The sequence below is a fragment of the Bombina bombina genome, chromosome 6, assembly GCF_027579735.1.
Source record: "Bombina bombina isolate aBomBom1 chromosome 6, aBomBom1.pri, whole genome shotgun sequence".
NCBI classification, from domain to species: Eukaryota; Metazoa; Chordata; class Amphibia; order Anura; family Bombinatoridae; genus Bombina; species Bombina bombina.
In genome coordinates, this window is record NC_069504.1 from 648,630,931 (window position 1) to 648,653,565 (window position 22,635).

The window sequence follows — 22,635 nt, forward strand, 5'->3', positions numbered from 1 at the left end:
ACAGGATTTTTTAATGTAAAAAAGTGTGCCACGGCAAAAAAAGGTTGAAAATCACTGCTATAGGGGATGCGGAAAAGTAGGCTCCTATAAAAATTATGTGGTGGGAGTTAAGGAAATTTGGCAATCTTTATTGCACCTTATCAGTACACTCCTAGAGGAGCACATCCAACTTACAATATCACAAGCTCTTTTACATGAACACATAGGGAGGTTCAATAAAGCTATCAATACCTTTATTAGAATACTGTGCGCTATTACCAGAACCTGTATAGCTAAGTATTGGAAAAATGGAGTACCTCCATGACTAGAAATTAGAAACAAAATCAACACAACATATGTGCTATAGGAATCAGCATCTTGGGTTTTAGGTACAAGAGAAATGTTTCATAAAGTGTGGTTTTAGCGGCTGCTTAACAGAAATAGAGAGTAATAACATAAATCTACATGTCCCATTTGTCACATAGGAGAGTAATTAGATAAAAACCATCCGTCCCTTAGATACTTACTGATAACTATAGAAGTAAGAAACGTAGGAGATTGAAAATGGTCAACGATCAAACAAGACTCAACGATTGTTTATTTTTTTATTTATTTTTTGTTTATTTTTGTTCATCTTTTGTTTACCTTGTATTTGTATTAATCTCTAGTTATGCTTTGTGCTACTTTAGCTTGTTTAAATCAAGCCTTTTCTCTGAGTAAAAATAAATCATATCTTGAGATGAAATCTTTCCGCCTATCTACAACTTAAAAAACGTACTCTGTGGTTATTGGAGACTCTGTTATATTAAAAAAACAGGACTATGACTACTTAAGAGACTGGGGTTATGATAATCAGGTGGAAACAACAGAGGATAGTAAAGGCAATACAAAGAAGCATTGTTTATTTTGTATTATTGAACTTGTAAAACCGAATTAAAAATATTTAAACATAAAAATGACATACAATAGAAAAATATTAAAATTAGAAAGCATTACTTAAAAAAAGTAACACTTCTAAAATAAACCAATTCTCTTAAAATACAAAAGCTGTTTCAACAAACAATACCAAAATTAATGGAACTCATATTAAAGGGACATTCCAGCCAAAATTGGACACTGAGAATATCTAGCTTTGCTTCACATGCACATGCAGAGAAAAATGTTAACCCTAAAACAGTGATAACTTTTACTAGAAGCATTTTAGCCAATACATGTATATTACAAATATGTTTCTAATCAAAGTTATAATTGATCTATGTGCATTTTGACCGGAATGTCCATTTAAAGTTTTATCATCTGTATGAATCACAAAAGTTAACATTCACCTAGATTACGAGTTTTGTCGGTAAGGCCTTGCAGTGCTAACGCTCAGTTTCAGCTCACCGCTCACTTACAAACAACGCTAGTATTACAGGTTTTTTCAACCCGGCGTTAGCCTCTAAAAAGTGAGTGAAGAGCAAAATTTAGCTCCACATCTCACCACAATACCAGCGCTGCTTACAGTAGCGGTGAGCTGGCTAAACGTGCTCATGCACGATTTTCCCATAGGAAACAATGTGGCAGAATCGGCTGATAAAACACCTGTAAAAAGCAGCGTTCAGCTTCTAACGCAGCCCCATTGATTCCTATGGGGAGAGAAAATTTATGTCTACACCTAACACCCTAACATGAACCCCGAGTCTAAACACCCCTAATCTTACACTTATTAACCCCTAATCTGCCATCCCCGACATCGCCAACACCTGCATAATATTATTAACCCCTAATCTGCCGCTCCGGACACCACCGCCACCTACATTATACTTATGAACCCCTAATCTGCCCCCCCCAATGTCGCTGCAACTATATTAAATGTATTAACCCCTAATCTGCCGCCGCCAACATCACCGCCACTATAATAAAGTTATTAACCCTAAACCTAAGTCTAACCCTAACGCCCCCCTAACTTAAATATAATTTAAATAAATCTAAATAAAATAACTACAATTAAATAAATTATTCATATTTAAAACTAAATACTTTCCTATAAAATAAACCCTAAACTAGCTACAATATAACTAATAGTTACATTGTATCTAGCTTAGGGTTTATTTTTATTTTACAGGCAAGTCTGTATCTATTTTAACTAGGTACAATAGTTATTAAATAGTTATTAACTATTTAATAACTTCCTAGCTAAAATAAAAACAAATTTACCTGTAAAATAAAACCTAACCTAAATTACAATTACACCTAACACTACACTATAATTAAAATAATGTCCTAAATTAACTACAATTAAATTAAATAAACTAAAGTACGAAAAAACCCACTAAATTACAGAAAAAAAATAATTACAAGAATTTTAAACTAATTACACCTAATCTAATCCCCCTAAAAAAATAAAAAAGCCCCCCAAAATAATAAAAATCCCTACCCTATACTAAATTACAAATAGGCTTTTTGCGGGGCATTGCCCCAAAGTAATCAGCTCTTTTACCTGTAAAAAATAAAATACAATACTCCCCCAACATTAAAACCCACCACCCACACACCCAACCCTACTCTAAAACCCACCCAATCCCCCCTTAATAAAACCTAACACTAACCCCTTGAAGATCACCCTACCTTGAGACGTCTTCACCCAGCCGGGCACAAGTGGTCCTCCAGAGGGGCAGAAGTCTTCATCCTATCCGAGCAGTAGTGGTCCTCCAGACGGGCAGAAGTCTTCATTCAGGCGGCATCTTCTATCTTCATCCATCTGTAGCGGAGCGGGTCCATCTTCAAGCCAGCCGACACGGAGCATCCTCTTCTTCTGACGACTCCCGACGAATTTAGGTTCCCTTAAATGACATCATCCAAGATGGCGTCCCTTGAATTCCGATTGGCTGATAGGATTCTATCAGCCAATCGGAATTAAGGTAGGAAAAATCCTATTGGCTGATCCAATCAGCCAATAGAATTAAAGTTAAATCCTATTGGCTGATCCAATCAGCCAATAGAATTGAGCTCGCATTCTATTGGCTGTTCCAATCAGCCAATAGAATGCAAGCTCAATTCTATTGGCTGATTGGATCAGCCAATAGGATTTTTCCTACCTTAAAAAAGCGAAACTTTTATTTTAAACTTGCCTGATGAAACGACTTGTTGTAGTCGAGAAACGCATTGCTATCTAATAAAGCGTTTGTCTATATCATTCCTTTCCTGGAAGTTATTGGATCTATTTGCTGCTGCTGCTGACATTTCTACATTTACACCAAATTGATGACAAGCCGGCTACTGCAGTGGTCAGTGATACAGTTTACTAGCCGCTGTTAAGAGCTAGACTGCAAGCTAGCACTGGTCATAGTATAGTGCATCTCAGTTCGGTAAGCATATTTTACCACTCTCCTTATTTCCGTGTATAGGATATATTACACTATGAGGCGCCCTCTTTTTGTTTCAACTTCTGTAATTTAGTGTCTGTTTTTTTTCGTACTTTAGTTTATTTTATTTTATTGTAGTTAATTGTAGTTAATTTAGGAAATTATTTTAATTATAGTGTAGTGTTAAGTGTAATTGTAATTTTAGGTTAGGTTTTATTTTACAGCTAAATTTGTTTTTATTTTAACTAGGTAGTTATTAAATAGTTAATAACTATTTAATAACTGTTCTACCTAGTTAAAATAAATTCAAAGTTGCCTGTAAAATAAAAATAAACCCTAAGCTAGATACAATGTAACTATTAGTTATATTGTAGCTAGCTTAGGGTTTATTTTATAGGTAAGCATTTAGTTTTTGAATAGGAATAATTTATTTAATTGTAGTAATTTTATTTCGTTTTATTTAAAGGTAGGTGTCGGCGATGTTAGGGACGGCAGATTAGGGGTTAATAATATTTAACTAGTGTTTGCCAGGTGGGAGTGCGGCAGTTTAAGGGTTAATATATTTTTTGAAGTGGCTGCGATGTCCGGTCGGTAGATTAGGGGTTAAAAACTTTAGTTAACTGTTTGCGATGTGGGGGGGGGGGGGGCTAGGTTTAGGGGTTAATAGGTAGTTTATGGGTGTTAGTGTACTTTTTAGCACTTTAGTTAAGAGTTTTATGTTACGGCGTTAGCCCATAAAACTCTTAACTACTGACTTTTAAATGCGGTCGGAATCTTGACAGGAGAGGGTGTACCACTCACTTTCTCCAAGACTCGTAATACCGGCGTTAGAAAAATCCCATTAAAAAGATAGGATACGCAATTGACGTAAGGGGTTTTGCGGTATGCTTGAGTCGCGTAAAAAAAGTGAGCGGTACACCTGTACCTGTCAGACTCGTAATACCAGCGGGCATTAAAAAGCAGCATTGGGACCTATCAACACTGTTTTTTAAGGCTAATGCAAGACTCGTAATCTAGGCGATTGACTTCTAAAATGACAGCAATTTTTTTTTTTTAATTCTGCATTTTTAAAGCCCTCTTTTGCTAGTAATAATAGTTAATTTGCTGCTCCTATGGTATATTTTATGTCTAACATACCCTCATACTTGAGATCTAACTTTCCACATTAGCCACCCCACTGCACAAGCAGATGTATCGAGAAATTATAATATCGTGCAAAAGTTCATTTATTTCACTAATGCAACTTAAAAGGTGAAACTTATATATGAGATAGACTTATTACATGTAAAGCAAGATAGTTCAAGCCGTGATTTGTCATAATTGTGATGATTATGGCTTACAGCTCATGAAAACCCCAAATCCACAATCTCAGAAAATTAGAATATTACATGCATTTAATAAAACAAGGATTGTACATACCTGTAGAACAATATTGGACCTCTGAAAAGTATAAGCATGCATACTATATGTACTCAGTACTTGGTTTGGGCCCCTTTTGCAGCAACTGCAGTCTCAATGTGGTGTGGTATGGAAGCTATCAGCCTGTGGCACTGCTGAGGTGTTATGGAAGACCAGGATGCTTCAATAGCGGCCTTCAGCTCATCTGCATTGTTCGGTCTCATGTCTCTCATCTTTCTCTTGGCAATGCCCCATAGATTCTCTATGGGGTTCAGGTCAGGCGAGTTTGTTGGCCAATCAAGCACAGTAATCCCACGGTCATTGAACCAGGTTTTTGTGGGCAGGTGCCAAGTCCTGCTGGAAAATGAAGTCAGCATCCCCATAGAGCTTGTCTGCGGAAGGAAGCATAAAGTGCTCCAAAATCTTCTGGTAGATGACTGCATTGACCCTGGACTTAATGAAGCACAGTGGACCAACACCAGCAGATGACATGGCTCCCCAAATCAACACAGACTGTGGAAACTTCACACTGGACTTCAAGCATCTTGCAGTGTGTGCCTCTCCATTCTTCCTCCATACTCTGGGTCCTTGGTTTTCAAATGAGATGCAAAATTTGCTCTCATCAGAAAAGAGGACTTTGGACCACTGAGCAACAGACCAGGTCTGTTTTTCTTTAGCACAAGTAAGACGCTTCTGATGTTGTTTGTTGCTCAGGAGTGGCTTGACAAGAGGAATACGACATTTGAAGCCCATGTCCAGGATCCGTCTGTGTGTGGTGGCTCTTCTGAAAGTCCCCAACACTTTTGAATGGCCTTTTCCTGACAATCCTCTCCAGGCTGCGGTCATCCCTGCTGCTTGTGCACCTTTTTCTTCCACACTTTTCCCTTCCAGATAACTTTCTATTAATGTGCTTTGATACAGAACTTTGGGAATATCCAACTTCTTTTGCAATCACCTTTTGAGGCTTTCCCTCCTTATGGAGGGTGTCAATGATGGTTTTCTGCACAACAGTCAGGTCAGCAGTCTTTCCCATGGTTGTGATTCCTACTGAACCAGACTGAGAGACCATTTAAAGGCTCAGGAACCCTTTGCAGGTGGTATGGCTTAATTAGCTGATTAGAGTGGGATACTTTGAGCCTAGAATATTGCACCTTTTCACAATATTCTAATTTTCTGAGATTGTGGATTTGGGGTTTTCATGAGCTGTAAGCCATAATCATCACAATTATGACAAATCACGGTTTGAACTATCTTGCTTTGCATGTAATGAGTCTATCTCATATATTAGTTTCACCTTTTAAGTTGCATTAGTGAAATAAATTAACTTTTGCACAATATTCTAATTTTTCGAGTTTCACCTGTATTTCTTGTCAGTGGGAGGTGCAGACAAGTGTGCAGATTGCACTATTGAATTTAATCAGCGAATGCTTCAGATCCTGTTAAGTTCTTCCTAGCTGTGCCTTTCTCAATACAATTTTTTTAATAGTTCACAGTTACATACATCTGACAAGTGAGACAACTGTAAAGTAGCCGAGCCCTTTATAAGCCACTCAGGCTTCTCTCATCCTAACTTGTAAGATGGAAAATGGCTTTCTAGGGTACATATGGGTGCCTTTCAATTTTAATTTCAGTTTTATAATCCCAAAATAAATCCCCAGATAGTAGGTCTTCTTTACAGACAATTGTACTATATAGGTTTAACTGAATATAGCAACATATGTATAGCTGTTTCCAAAACCTCACCACTGTCGATACACTCAAGTTTCCACATTTATTGGTGGTCTCATTTTGATCACTCACACTTTGTAGACACTGGGTTGTAGCCAGATAAGTAGTAACACCATTGTCAGAGTGTGCATTTGAATTGGTATCTAGGCTTACTTCTTTAGATAACAAACTGAGATCAGTGTTTATAAGCTGTGGGTTTTCAGTTAGACATCATGTGTAAAATATATTCTATAAGTATCATGCCTGGCAAACTAGCAAGAAATAGGGTGATAAACTGGATCTTTTTCTTTTATAGGCACCCAGTGAGGTACAAGTAGGTGGTTTTTAGTGCTGGTACAACCTGTAGTTAAAGTTTACAATAAACTGCTTTTACCCCAATCCTTAAGTAGAAAAGTCCCATCACATCTTAATTTTAGCTAAGTTAAGTGCAAAGTATATTTTAGCAAAATGTTGTAGAAATCTCTGGTATGCTGGTAGCAAAAATGTGGATGAAGTAGCAGGATGTATAGGAAAATAGCATAGTGTTTAGTAAAGTTTATACAACAGGTAACATATTCTAGTTATATGATTGTAGCCGGAAAAAAGTGGCTGGTAATCAAGTTCTGTATGAAATGACAATTAACCAAATCTTGCAGAATGTACTATAGCTACAGACAAGGGCAAACGTAAGGCTGTTTATAGCAAGAATAAGCCATCTTTAGTTTGGGCATTTTGATGTTCCATCCACTATATTGATTTATAGCAAGAGAAGAAACCCAGAATGGTACGTGTAGTCTTATGATAACTGCACTGAGAAGCCAGTAATAGTTGTCTGCTACTACAATAAAAAAAACAAGTCGGCATTGTAACTCAGGACAGAGGGACAGACAGAAATCATACATATGACAAAGCAGCCCATAGGAAATAGTAAATAAATGACATGCACAACTGAAATAAACCTTTACCTCTCTAATATAAGCACAGCATACATAATCCTTATACACATGCTTGTCATTGCTTACATTGTATATTTTGCTAGTCACCCTCCAGTTTGTGCCTTGTAATTTGCAGAACAAATACAAAAATGATGGAGGTGCCCTTGTGCCCTTATCAGCAAGTAGGAAAGGAGCATATGCACTATTAGATGGTCAGTGGGAAACTTGAAGAGAAGATGGTATAAACATATATAGAAATATATTATGATTTTTGGTGCTGGATACAGCTATTAGCAGTAGAGAATATCTTAAGTGTTTTGTTAAGAAGAAAAAGTTACTTGTAAAGGAGCCAAAATACTTTATAATGTAGAAACTGCAGAGTATGAGTCATAAAGTGCTGCATCATCAGAGGCAAGTGAGGACATTCTTACAGGAAAACTGTAGTAATGATAATAGTAGGGATATAGTTAACCCCTTTCCTTCCCTAAACTAATTTCCACAATCACTTACAGGAACATTCTAATGAAAAAAAATAAGATGACCAAATGAACATATTACTCTTGCACTACTTTATGAAAGGTTACCAAATGCTTTAGCAGCAAAAACTCCCCTAGACCAGTGTTTTTCAACCAGTGTGCCGTGGCACACTAGTGTGCCGTGAGAGATCCTCAGGTGTGCCACGTCAGACTGACAACAGTGCGGGGGTGTCCCTCTTTCAAATTTTGAAATATTGGGAGGTATGTGACAGGCTCATCAGGCATCATTTACAACCATGACATTGACATTCATTCACAGACAATCAATATGATTGTTTGTGAAATTGTGAATGAATGTCAATATGTCATGTATAGTTTGTAGGAGGCATGGCATGACAGCACAGTACAGTGTGTATATATATATATATATATATATATATATATATATATATATATATATATATATATATATATACTGTATTAGGCTACAATGTGTGATTTTGTAAAATTTTGGGATGGTGGTGTGCCGCAGGATTTTTTTTTTGTGTTTAAATGATTTTTATTGAAAATTGGTACAATGAAGCAAAAAGGAACAATTGTTAAAGTTGCAGTTGTCTAGCTAAGGCATAACAGCAATTCACTATAAGAGCAGACATCTGTAATTAGTTACCAAATGTTCACAATTATTTTTTGAGATTAATAAAAGATGGAAAATTAAGAATTGAAAATGAGTCATAACATATCAATGAGGGATACAAAGGGGTTCAGTTTGGTGACGGGGGAGGAGGTTCAGGATTGGGGTGGGGAGGTTTAGGTAATGAGATGTGAAATGTAAAATGTGATATGTAAAATATGAAATATGAGATATGAAATATGAAATCTGAAATGTGAAATATGAAATATGAAATATGAGATATGAAATCTGAAATCTGAAATGTGAAATGTAAAACATGAGATATGAAATATGAAATATGAAATATGGGATAGGAAATAGGAAATAGGAAATAGCGTCCCATCTGGTCCAGCGTGACAGAAGTGCAATGAGGCACACCTGAGTCTCTGCGGCTTCCTAAAAGAGGAGGGATAAGGGGATTATAGCATCATGTAAATGAAGTCGAGTTAGCAATTTCCGTGTGGTCGAGGGATCCTTGTTCCCAGAGGAATTGAATATTGGATATCATATCAAGTTTACCTATAAAACAGGAATGCATCTTTTCTAACGTGAGAATGTGGTTTACCTCGAGTTTCCATTGGGCAACAGTGGGTATCTCGCATGTCTTCCATTTTCAGGGAATTAATCGTTTAGCACAGGAGAGCATTAGAAGGAGTAATTTTTTACGGTAGGCACAAGTCAGGTTAGGGGTGAGGTTGAGGAGTATAATTGATGGGGTTAGTGTGATGGTAATGCCCAGAATTCTAGTAATGTGTCTTTCTATTTGATTCCAGAAGGTGCGTAGGTGGGGGCACGACCACCATATGTGAGTGAGGGTGCCTTCTTCTCCGCATCTCCTCCAACAAGTGGAAGAGGCGGCGGGGTATATGATCTTTAGGCGCTGAGGGGTTAGATACCACCTGGCTAGTATTTTGTAATTTAATTCAGCTATAACTATGGATAGAGAGGCAGAGTGTGTGTGCCGGAAACATCTCTTCCAGGTCTCCGTGTCTATGTCAATTTGGAACTCGTCTGACCATTTTGATAGATATGTAGGCTTTTTTCCAGGGAAGGAGCCCCTGAGGATTTTGTAAGTCATGGAAAGGTGTGCTCTATGTATATTAGGGTTGATGCAAAGCTGTTCGAATGTGGTTAGGGGCCGAAGTATCTGCTCTTTGTGTGGGCTATGACCGATTGCATGTCTAATCTGCAAGTAGGAGTACCAACGATGAAAAGGAGGACCTAGTTCTTCATTAAGCGTTATTCTATCTTTAACACCTGAGGCGTTGGTCATTAAGTAGACTGGCAGGAATTTGTGTATCACATTGGTAGGGGAATGAGTGAAAAGGTTATGTGTGAGAAAAAGTTGATAGTGAAGGAGGGGCGTTAAAGGAGATATCTTGGTGGAAACACCCTTTGTATGTGCGAGTATGTCATCCCACATCTCCAGTGTGGTTTTGATATAATCGTTTTTTTGTATGATGTGTGGTCTGGATTCTTTGGGGACCCAAGGTAAATCTCTCATATGGTCAACTTGTGCCAAATAGCTTTCCATTTGTATCCACAGTTTCGTAGGATTGGCATGGTTCCATGCTATTATTCTAGTTAGATGTGCGGCTTTGTAATAATTAGTAAGATTGGGGACACCAAGGCCTCCATCTTCCTTACTCAGGTACATAGTATACTGTGCTATTCTTGGGCGTTTATATGACCAAATGAAAGAATTAATCATTTTTTGTTGTGTTAGGAGGTAGGATCTTGGCATAGGCATAGGTAGGGTTTGAAATAAATATAAATATCTGGGGACTATCATCATCTTTACCGTGTTGATTCGTCCTATCCAGGACAAGTGTCCTTGTCTGTGCCAGCTCTCTAGTGAGGTTTTAATGTTCTCTTGGAGATTGATATAGTTATCTGGAAAGAGTGTGCGTATGTCTTTGGAGATTGTCAAACCTAAGTATTTAAGTTTATCCGATAATACGAATTTTGTGTGTCGCGATATAGTTTGCAATTCTTGGGGAGTTAGGTTTATTGGTATTAATCCCGATTTCTCCATATTAATGGAGAAGTTAGAGACTGTTTTATACTCTTCTAATATTTGTATAAGGGCAGGCACAGAAATGTTTGGGGACCGTAGAGTAAAGATCACGTCATCCGCAAACAAGAGGCATTTTTGGGTGATGTCTCCAAAATTTAGGCCATGAATATGCTGGCAATGTCTAACTTGTATCGCCAATATTTCGACTGTGATAGCAAATAGTAAAGGTGAGAGTGGGCACCCTTGACGTGTACCGTTTGATATGGAGAAAGGTTGGGATAGGTTGTTATTCACTTTAATCTTTGCGGTTGGGCTGTGGTAAAGGGCCTGTATTCTAGAAATGAAGAGTTTGGAAAAGCCAAATTTTGACAGGGCAGACCACATAAATTGCCAGTCTACCCTGTCAAACGCCTTCTCCGCGTCTGTTGAGAGTAGTGCGAGAGGTGAGTTATTGAGGTGGGCTTGTTGTAATGAGTGGAGCAATCTGGTGGTGTTGCCTTTTGCCTCTCTTCCCCTTATGAAGCCTACTTGGTCTGGATGGATTATGTTGGGTAATATCATATTCATGCGGTTGGCTAAAATTTTTGAGAATATTTTCATATCAATATTTATGAGTGAGATCGGTCTGTAATTGCTAACCATGTCGGTAGGTTTGCCTGGTTTGGGGATAACCGTGATTACTGCTTCTAAAAGAGAGCTAGGGAAGACAGTCCCGTGGTCTATGTCATTATATAGTATTAAAAGTTGGGGATTTAAGTGTTGTTGCAGAAGTTGATAAAATTTGTTCGAGAGGCCATCCGGGCCAGGGGATTTGCCATTTGGCAGGGCTTTTATAACTAGATTGATGTCTTGAAGGGTGATGGGGGAGTCTAATAATCGTTTGTCCTCTTCTGTGATAGAGGGTGTGGGGACGCTGGCTAGATATGTTTCTAATCTCTTAGCTTTGTCCTGTGGGGAGATGTCCACCAAATTATATAATTTCATATAATAGGAAACAAATGAGTTAATAATTTCTTCATTTTTATGGGCAACCCCACCTGAAGGGCATCGAATCTCCCTAATGAAGTTGGACAGTCTTTTCTTTCTAAGAGACCTAGCCAAGAGGCGTCCCGCTTTGTCGCTTTCTACAAAAAATTTAGATTTAGTAGTCAATGCCCTCATATGTGCTTTTTGGATCAGAAATTTGTTTAGGGCTTCTCTGGCATCTGTTAGCTTGGTAAGTTCAGTGGTAGAGGATGGGTCCTTTTTAAGCCTAGCCTCACATGCAGTCAGATCGTTAGTCAGGGAGGTGAATTGAGTCGTGTGGATCTTACGTTGTGTAGCTGTGTGTTTTATTATAACCCCCCTTATAAAACATTTATATGCTTCCCAGTTGTTAGTGGGCGATGTGTCTTCAGGTTTATTTATCTGAAAAAATTCATCTGAGTGTTTTTTAAGGTCATCAACTGTTTCCTGGTTGGTCATTATGTGGTCATTGAGTCTCCAGTTAAATGTAGTGTGTGGTTTATTAGCCCATTTAAATTCTGTTGAGTCCATACTATGGTCAGACCATGATGTATGAGAAATTTTCGAGTGTACTAGAGCAGAGAGTAGGGCTTGGTCACATAGGATATAGTCTAATCTGGAATACGAGTGTTGAGGGTGTGAGAAGAAGGTGTAGTCTCTTTTATTAGTGTGTACTACTCTCCATGTATCGAATAAATTAATCGTTCGTAGGGCTGCGCAGTTGGAATTAAGAGTATTATTACGGAGGTATGATTTCCCACTGGATGTATCCAGTGTTGGGTTCATGGGGAAATTAAGATCTCCACCAACAATGATAGGTCCCTTGGCTAGGTCTAGAACTTTGTTAGCTAAGGTTTTAAAAAAGTTAGGGGTGGGTCTGTTTGGAGCATAAGTGTTTACCAAGGTAAGCGGAGCGCCGTAACATAGGCCAACTAAAATTAGAATTCTTCCCTCGTTATCAGTGTGTTTCTGTAGTAGTTCAAAAGGAAAGTTACGCCTAAACGAGATACAAACCCCGTTTTTCCTATGTGTATTTGAGCTATAAAAGTGTTGATCATAATATCTCTTAGATAGAATAGGCTCGCGTTTTTTTTTTTGAAGTGTGTTTCCTGAGTCATAATGATGTCAATCTTTCGTTTATAGAAATCATGGAAAGCTATAGAGCGCTTCTCCGCTGAGAGAAAGCCCTTAACGTTTTGAGTGGCTATGAGTAAAGTTTCCTCATTGTGGTGTGCTCTGGGTGCTACCATAGTGTCCAGTGGCTCAAATTAATTATCCGACAGTTATCGCAAGACCAGACGGGATGCTAGGGGAGGGGGGTGGGAGGGTTTTTGTTGGAAAGATATAGGTAGGATAGGTAACAATGAAAGAGTCGTTTAGTTATTGTCAGTTGGGGTGGGTAATGGAAAAGAAAAATTATGACTTTCAAAAAAAATAGTAGAACAGTATGCAATAAGTTTAGCAATAATAATTCAAATAATATTAATATACGATTTCAATTTGAATCTGAATCTGAGAGAGAGCAAAAGAAGTAAAGAAAAAATACAATTAACAGATTATCAATTCGTAACTTGTGCTTGTATATGTAGGAGCTATTATTACAGGCCGGGTATTGGTGTGAAGTAAGTCAGTGTGTGCGTAGTGTAGATAAGCGTGATACTAGCCCAGTAATAATAATAATAAGGGGCAGACTATTTCCCGGAATTGTTTTAGCACCAAAGATGCAATCAGCTGGCTTTAGTTTTATCCGAGAGTACTTTAGGGTTATTGGAGAGTGCATTATGGGCTTTTTGTATAGTCAGTTGGGGAGGGTAGATACTTGGAAATGTTAAGCCGCAGGATTTTTTTTTATGTAAAAAAGTGTGCCACGGCAAAATAAATGTTGAAAATCACTGCCCTAGACTTTTAAAGACTTTAGCTCAGTAGCTACAATGCTAAATCACTTTGTGTAAACACATAGAGGCCTATTTATCAAGCTGTCAACCGCAAATATGCTGGAATTCCCCAGCGTAATTGTGGCGAGCCTGATTCGCCCCATTTATCAAAGCCTACAGACCATCAAAAGTTGAAATTTGTGACGTAACATATGACCCCCCTGTCTCAATCTGACACAGATCGATGCTTATGTCATTACAGATGTTCCGAATACAAATTCGGAACTATCTGACAACTTTTGCCATTTATCAAATTTCTAACAGGTATGCTCGCCACTATTCCAGCTCAGCGTACCTGCTTTTCAATCATCACCCTGGAGGCCGCGGATGCCATAGGAATCAATGGGAGTTTGAAAGCAGTGAAAGCTTATGTTTGATGCTGCCAGATATCCCATTGATTTCTATGCTAGAATAAAAGTTATGTTTACACCTAACACCCTAACATAACCCCTGAGTCTAAACACCCCTAATCTGCCACCCCGACATCGCCGTAACCTACATAATGTTATTAACCCCTATTCTGCTGCTCCCGGACCCCGCCACAACTAAATAAATATATTAATCCCTTTTCTGCCGCTCCCGCACTCTGCTGCAACTAAATAAATATATTAACCCCTATTCCGCCACCTACATAATGTTATTAACCCCAATTCCGCTGCTCCCGGACCCCGCTGCCACTAAATAAAGTTGTTAACCCCTAATCCGCCGCTCCCGGACCCTGCCGCCCCCAGACCCCACTGCAACTAAATACATTTATTAACCCCTAAACCCCTGGCCTCCCACATCACTACCACTTACTAAACCTATTAACCCCTAAACCGCCAGTCCCCCACATCGCCATAAACTAAATTAAGCTAGTGAAAGCTTATGTTAAGCTAGTGAAAGCAGTGAAAGCTTATGTTTGATGCTGCCAGATATCCCATTGATTTCTATGCTAGAATAAAAGTTATGTTTACACCTAACACCCTAACATAACCCCTGAGTCTAAACACCCCTAATCTGCCACCCCGACATCGCCGTAACCTACATATTGTTATTAACCCCTATTCTGCTGCTCCCGGACCCCGCCACAACTAAATAAATATATTAACCCCTATTCCGCCACTCCCGGACCCCACCACAACTAAATAAATATATTAATCCCTTTTCTGCCCGGACCCTGCCGCCCCCAGACCCCACTGCAACTAAATAAATTTATTAACCCCTAAACCCCTGGCCTCCCACATCACTACCACTTACTAAACCTATTAACCCCTAAACCGCCAGTCCCCCACATCGCCATAAACTAAATTAAGCTATTAACCCCTAAACCTAACAACCCGCTAACTTTACATTAAATATTAACTCATCCCTATCTTATAATACATTTAAACTTACCTTTAGAATTAAAATAAACTATATTAAACTATTAATTAACCTACCCTAACTGTTATACTTAAATTACATAAAACTATATTAAACTACTAATTAACCTACCCTATTATACTACAATTACATTAAACTATATTAAACTATTAATTAACCTACCCTAACTGTTATACTAAAATTACATTATACTAACAATTAAATTAACTATATTACATATTTAAAAACCTAACCCTACTCAAGTTATTTAAATCTACAATAAAGAATTACTAAGTTACCAAAAAATAACAACTAAGTTAAACAAAATAAAAAACATTATCGGCTATATTACGAGTTGTGCGTTAGGGTAAAAAAGCAGCGTTAAGAGGTCCTAACGCTGCTTTTGTACGCCCGCTGCTATTACGAGTCTTGAAGGTTTAGGTGTACCGCAGACTTGTTTGGCCTTACCGCAAAACGACTTACGTAAACTTTGTAAAGTCTTTTTTCTATGGGACTTCCATATCGCTGATATTACGAGTCTGTCCTGGGAGGCCAAAAAGTGAGCGGTACAGCCTACCCCGTCAAGATCCCTAACGCATTTAAAAGTCAGTAGTTAAGAGTTTTACATTACAACGCTGTAGCATAAAACTAAATATAACTAAAGTGCTAAAAAGTACACTAACACCCATAAACTACCTATTAACCCCTAAACCGAGGCCCTCCCGCATCGCAAACAATATAATAAAAATTTTAACCCCTAATCTGCCGCTCCGGACACCGCCGCCACCTACATTATATTTATGAACCCCTAATCTGCTGCCCCCAACATCGCTGATACCTACATTATATCTATTAACCCCTAATCTGCCTTCCCCAATGTCGCCGACACCTACATTATATTATTAACCCCTAATCTGCCGCCACTATATTAAAGTTATTAACCCCTAAACCTAAGTCTAACCCTAAACCTAACACCCCCTAACTTAAATATAATTTAAATAAATCTAAATAAATATTCCTATCATTAACTAAATTATTCCTATTTAAAACTAAATACTTACCTATAAAATAAACCCTAAGCTAGCTACAATATAACTAATAGTTTCATTGTAGTTAGCTTAGGGTTTATTTTAATTTTATTTTTTTTAAATATATTTTTTTATTGAAGTTTCAACAAGCAATGAAATACAAAATACAACATTTGCCCATTCATTAGATTAACATCTACGTATAACACACAGTATTATGACATATGGGTTATCCATGCGGCTAGTAAGGGAGTAACTGTTCCAGGCAGCGAATTGAGTCAAGAGTTTTAGGGCTTACAAAGATAATCATAACAGTAGCAATATTAAAAGGTCAGCCTGAACCAACAGAAACCCATGCTATGTCTAGAGAGGTGTCAAATATAATTTTTGGGCAAACAATGATGGGACTTAATTTTATATTTTAGTGATTGGAATCTGATCTCCACACCTATAGGATGAATAAAGCGGAAATTCCTGTCTTGATGTGGAGAGTTAGTATTAAGAATGACCACAATTAGGTCAGAGAGAACATGAAAGAAGAGGGGTTACAGTGGGCCAGAGCCACTTGAATTATGGAGGGGGAGGAAAAAGCAGGGAGGGCGGAGCCTACTGTGATAGGGCAACAGGATGAGTTTATTTATGGGACTATGTAAGTTATAGATGTACAGAAAGCAATGACCAAAATGGGGATCTGCGGGAAGTATCTTGCGTGCAATGTGAACCTATGAGGTAGAGATAGAAGTATCAATGGTGGCTGGGGTGGGGGGGGGTCAGAACTTTCTATTTGGACCCTAGGGGGAGTCATGTTGTAAAGGAGAAGCAATTGGCATAGCAAATTACATTGGTTGTGGGTATTGATATGGGGGTGCCAAATCTGGGTTACTAGTCTAGGGATGAATAGCTCTACTTTAGTTTCAGTCCCTATGGGGGACTTGAAGGGGGAGGGTATTTAAATCAGAATCATCGGTTCAATAGGGGAGTCTAGTAGTTAAAAAAAAAACACATAGTATGAACCGTATATAGGGATTTCCCCATATGTACATTCTAGGACCTAGAAAACATAATCTTAACACTGTATAGAAAACCAATATATTAACATGTATAATAACTAAATAAATCTATGTGTGGATATAAGGCCATACGGGATATGTGTCTGTATTACTACAGATGCAGTGTTAGGATTAATACATAACAATGTCCTGCAGGGAAAATTAACCTCTATAGTTTGACTGAGCTTTGTGCAAATAGCTGATGACACACAGACCACCGTGGTGAGAAAGAAGTATGACAGGGCAAAAACAATTCTCTAGGTAATCCAAAGCTTGTGGTGTACAATATATTTGCTAAACTGGGAAGAGTGGGAGAGAGAAATCATGATAGCTTGACCAAATTAGCGCAACGCACAGTGAATGTATGGCACTCCTTAATGTTTTATGTTTAACAATTCCCCAAGGGCTATATTATGTAGGGGGTAAGTCATTGGAGTTTATAGACCTAATAGCCCCCCATATATATATATATATATATATATATATATATATATATATATATATATATATATATATATATATATATATATATATATATTAGTTAAGTTTAGGCAGTTGTAAAGTGCTTCTTATGCAGAGGCAATGCTGCAGAAGTAAACAGGCAGACTGTCAATATCTATAGTGGTCAGGACAAGCTCCCTCAGTGTACAAAAGTATCATATCTTAAAAGTCCATCAAATATATGTAAGATGGAGATAGCAATGTGTAACAAATACAATCCTGCCTGTAATTTACATAGAAAGCCTTTATGACATATGTAGGGACCTTAACAGCAGTCTTCATTTCACACAAGGAGTAATAAGGGAAGTCAACCGCATGGCTGCAAACTTAATTATCCCTCAATAAACAAGAAGCACATTTTATGCATTAAATCTCTACAAATTTGTCTAATATTCTCCCACAATATCCCAACAAAAAAAGAAAAAATAATACAATGTTAAGAAGTGAAATAACCAGAGTCACAAAACTATTTAACACTTGGATATACTCTAAATGAGCGTGAGGTACAGTGAAAGCTTTTATCACCCAATGCCCATCTTTTGGCGTAGTCTTGCTTGAGGATCATGAAGGGCACTACAAGTCTGTATGATACCCACTGCAATATGTCTCCGGACCAGTGAGTACTTCAGATTGTAAGCTAGGGAGAAGTCAAAGTACATGATTGCCCGAATATTCCTTCTGTTAACCATTCTGGGTAATGGCACCGCTGGGCATAGTTGAGAAAGGCAATGTGACACATCTACTACCCAGTCTGATGACTTGTACATACGGTAGGGTCCATTCGCAGTGAGAGTCGCGATATTGACCGGAGGGGTAAATGGGCAGATGTCACTGTTCATGTTCAGCAGGTTCAGCTGAGCGGTTCTGGGAGAGCCATATGCCCCGATGTCCATATGCTTAGAACTGTCCATCTGAGGAAGCGAGTCCTCGTCGCGTAGCTTCTGGGTTAGTGGTGAGTAGTTAGTTACTGCAGGTGAGACACAGCTAGGTGCCAACAGAGCCCCTGCTTCCTCTGCTAGGATCTTGAAAAGCCTCTTGATGTCGAGGTAAGTGTCGGTAGCTGTGTGTTCACCACAGGTCCCCATGCTGATACCGTGGGCATTGACGCTCCCCTGAGAGTTGGTAGCTGCCATGACAGTAAAGAGGTTGCCGAACTTGTATTACTACATGTGTCTAACTTAATGGCTCACTGCTGCATCCTAGCCAGCATTTCATAGTTGCCAGGTAGTGCTGTAAACGGCTAATCTTGTTCTGCGTGAGCCTTCTCGTGCAGCTAAAATGGCTGCCAGCATGGGACCTAATAGATCTCACATCAGGATTACGTCGAGGAGCTTCGTCCTGGTATACTCCAAAGTCTTCAGATTTCTCCAATAAAAGCTATGGGCTGTAGGATATTCGGTGATAGACACTTTTACAGAGCCGAACGGTCAGATATTTTGATTTTAGTAGTAAATAGCCGGAGCTATGATGTTATGCGACCGCTCAGGCTCAGTGCCGGCTCTGCCCCCCGAGCGCTTAGGGTTTATTTTTATTTTACAGGCAAGTTTGTATTTATTTTAACTAGGTAGAATAGTTATTAAATAGTTATTAACTATTTAATAACTACCTAGCTAAAATAAATACAAAAGTACCTGTAAAATAAAACCTAATTTAAGTTACAATAACACCTAACACTACACTATAATTAAATACATTAACTAAATTAAATACGATTAAATAAATTACATACAATTAGCTAAATTAAATTAAATTAGCTAAAGTACAAAAACAAACAAACACTAAATTACATAAAATAATAAACAAATTACAGATATTTAAACTAATTACACCTAATCTAATAGCCCCCCAAAATAAAAAACCCTAGCCTAAACAAAACTACCAATAGCCCTTATAAGGGCCTTTTGCGGGGCATTGCCCCAAAGTAATCAGTTCTTTACCTGTAAAAAACCACCACCCACACAACCAACCCCCCAAATAAAATACTATCTAAAAAAAACTAAGCTCCCCATTGCCCTGAAAAGGGCATTTGGATGGGCATTGCCCTTAAAAGGGCAGTTAGTTCTTTTGCCGCCCAAATTCCCTAACCTAAAAATAAAACCCACCCAATACACCCTTAAAAAACCTAACACTAACCCCCTGAAGATCGACTTACCGGGAGAAGTCTTCATCCAAGCCGGGCCGAAGTCCTCAACGAAGCCGGGAGAAGTCTTCATCCAAGCCGGGCAAAGTGGTCCTCCAGACGGGTAGAAGTCTTAATCCAGACAGCATCTTCTATCTTCATCCATCCGACACGGAGCGGGTCCATCTTCAAGACATCCGACGCGGAGCATCTTCTTCAAACAAAGTCTTCTTACTGAATGACGGTTCCTTTAAGTGACGTCATCCAAGATGGCGTCCCTTAGATTCCGATTGGCTGATAGAATTCTATCAGCCAATCAGAATTAAGGTAGAAGAAATCCTATTGGCTGATGCAATCAGCCAATAGGATTGAGCTTGCATTCTATTGGCTGTTAATAAATAGTATGTAGGTGTCGGCAATGTTGGGGGCAGCAGATTAGGGGTTAATAAATATAATGTAGGTGTCGGCGACATTGGGGAAGGCAGATTAGGGGTTAATAAATAGTATTTAGGCGTCGTCAATGTTGGGTGCGGCAGATTAGGGGTTAATACATATAATGTAGGCAGCGGTGTCCGGAGCGGCAGATTAGGGGTTAATAATATAATGTAGGTGTCGGCGATGTTGGGGGCGGCAGATTAGGGGTTAATAAGTGTAAGATTAGGGGTGTTTAGACTCGGGGTTCATGTTAGGGTGTTAGGTGTAGACATAAATGTTATTTCCCCATAGGAATCAATGAGGCTGCACTAGTGAGTTTTATGCTGCTTTTTGGCAGGTGTTAGACTTTTCTTCAGCCGGCTCTCCCCGTTGATTCCTATGGGGAAATCATGCACGAGCACGTACGACCAGCTCACCGCTGACTTAAGCAGCGCTGGTATTGGAATGCGGTAAGGAGCAAAATTTTGTTCAACTCTCACTTCTTGTCTTTTAACGACAGGTTTCTGAAAACTCGTAATACCAGCATTGTAGGTAAGTGAGCGGTGAGGGAAAACTGCTCGTTAGCACCGCACAGCCTCTAACGCAAAACTCGTAATCTAGGTGTAAGTTACACAAAATAAAAAACACTAAGTTACACAAAATAAAAAAATGTATTATCAAATATTTAAACTGATTACACCTAATCTAATAGCCCCCAAAATCAAAATATCAAAATAAAAAAGCCCCCCCAAAATAAAAAAACCCTAGCCTACAATAAACTACTAATGGCCCTTAAAAGGGCCTTTTACGGGGCATTGCCCCAAAAAATCAGCTCTTTTACAACTCCCCAACAGTAAAAACCCACCACCCACACAACCAAACCCCCCAAATAAAAACCTAAGCTCCCCATTGCCCTTAAAAGGGCATTTGTATGGGCATTGCCCTTAAAAGGGCATTTAGCTATTTTTCCACACAAAGTCCCTAACCTAAAAATAAAAGCCACCCAATAAACCCTTAAAAAAACCTAACACTAGCCGCCAAAAATCAACTTACAGTTTTCGAAGACCGGACATCCATCCTCATCCAAGCGGCAGATGTCCTCAGTAAAGCCGGCAGAAGTCTTCATCCAAGCTGGCAGAAGTCTTCATCCAGACAGCATTTTCTATCTTCATCCATCCGGCGCGGAGCGGCTCCATCTTCAAGACATCTGGCGCGGAGAATCCTCTTCTCACGATCGCCACTGAAGAATGAAGTTTCCTTTAAATGACATAATCCAAAGTGGCGTCCCTTAGATTCCGATTGGCTGATAGAATTCTATCAGGGAATAGGAATTAAGGTGGAAAAAATCATATTGGCTTTTGCAATCAGCCAATAGGATTGATTGGATTGGAACAGGCAATAGAATGCAAGCTAAAACCTATTGGCTGATTGGATCAACCAATAGGATTGAAGTTCAATCCTATTGGCTGATAATAGGATCATCTTGGATAACGTCACTTAAAGAAACATTAATTCCAGAAGAAGCCGTCATTGATGAGGATGCGCCGTGACGGATGTCTTGAAGATGGAGCCACTCCGCGTCGGAAGACTGAAGATAGAAGATGCCGTCTGGGTGAAGACTTCTGCCCGTCTGGAGGACCACTTCTGCCTGTCTGGAGGACCACTTCTGCCGGCTTCGTTGAGGACATCTTGCTGCTTGGATGAAGACTTCTCCAGGTAAGTGGATCTTCGGGGGTTAGTGTTAGGAGTTTTTTAAGGGTGTATTGGGTGGGTTTTATTTTTAGGTTAGGGCTTTGGGCCGCAATAGAGCTAAATGCCCTTTTAAGGGCAATGCCCATCTAAATGCCCTTTTAAGGGATATGGGGAGCTTAGGATTTTTTAGTTAGGGTTTTATTTGGGGGGTTTGTTGGTGGGTGGTGGGTTTTACTGTTGGGGGGGTTGTTTGTATTTTTTTTTTACAGTTAAAAGAGCTGATTTCTTTGGGGCAATGCTCCACAAAAGGCCCTTTTAAGGGCTATTGGTAGTTTAGTTTAGTTTAGGCTAGGGTTTTTATATTTTGGGAGGGCTTTTTTCTTTTGATAGGCCTATTAGATTAGGTGTAATTAGTTTAAAGATCTTGTAATTTGTTTTTTATTTTCTGTAATTTAGTGTTTGTTTGTTTTTGTAATTTAGCTAATTGTTTTGAATTTAGTTAATTGTATTTAATTTAGGGAATTTATTTAATTGTAGGGTTAGGTTAGGTGTTAGTATAAGACAGGTTAGGTTTTATTTTACAGGTACATTTGTATTTATTTTAGCTAGGTAGTTATTAAATAGTTAATAACTATTTAGTAACTATTCTACCTAGTTAAAATAAATACAAACTTGCCTGTAAAATAAAAATAAGCCCTAAGCTAGCTACAATGTAACTATTAGTTATATTGTATGTAGCTTAGGGTTTATTTTATAGGTATTTAGTTTTAAATAGCAATTATTTAGGTAATGATAGTAGGTTTTATTTAGATTTATTTTAATTATATTTAAGTTAGGGGGGGTTAGGGTTACACTTAGATTTAGGGGTTAATACATTTAATATAGTGGAGCTTTTTTTGCCTCCCAGGACAAGCTCGTAATACCGGCGCTATGGAACTCCCATAGAAAAAAGACTATATGCAGTTTGCGTAAGTTAATTTGCAGTAAGGCCAAAAAAGTGTGCGGTGCCCCTAAACCTGC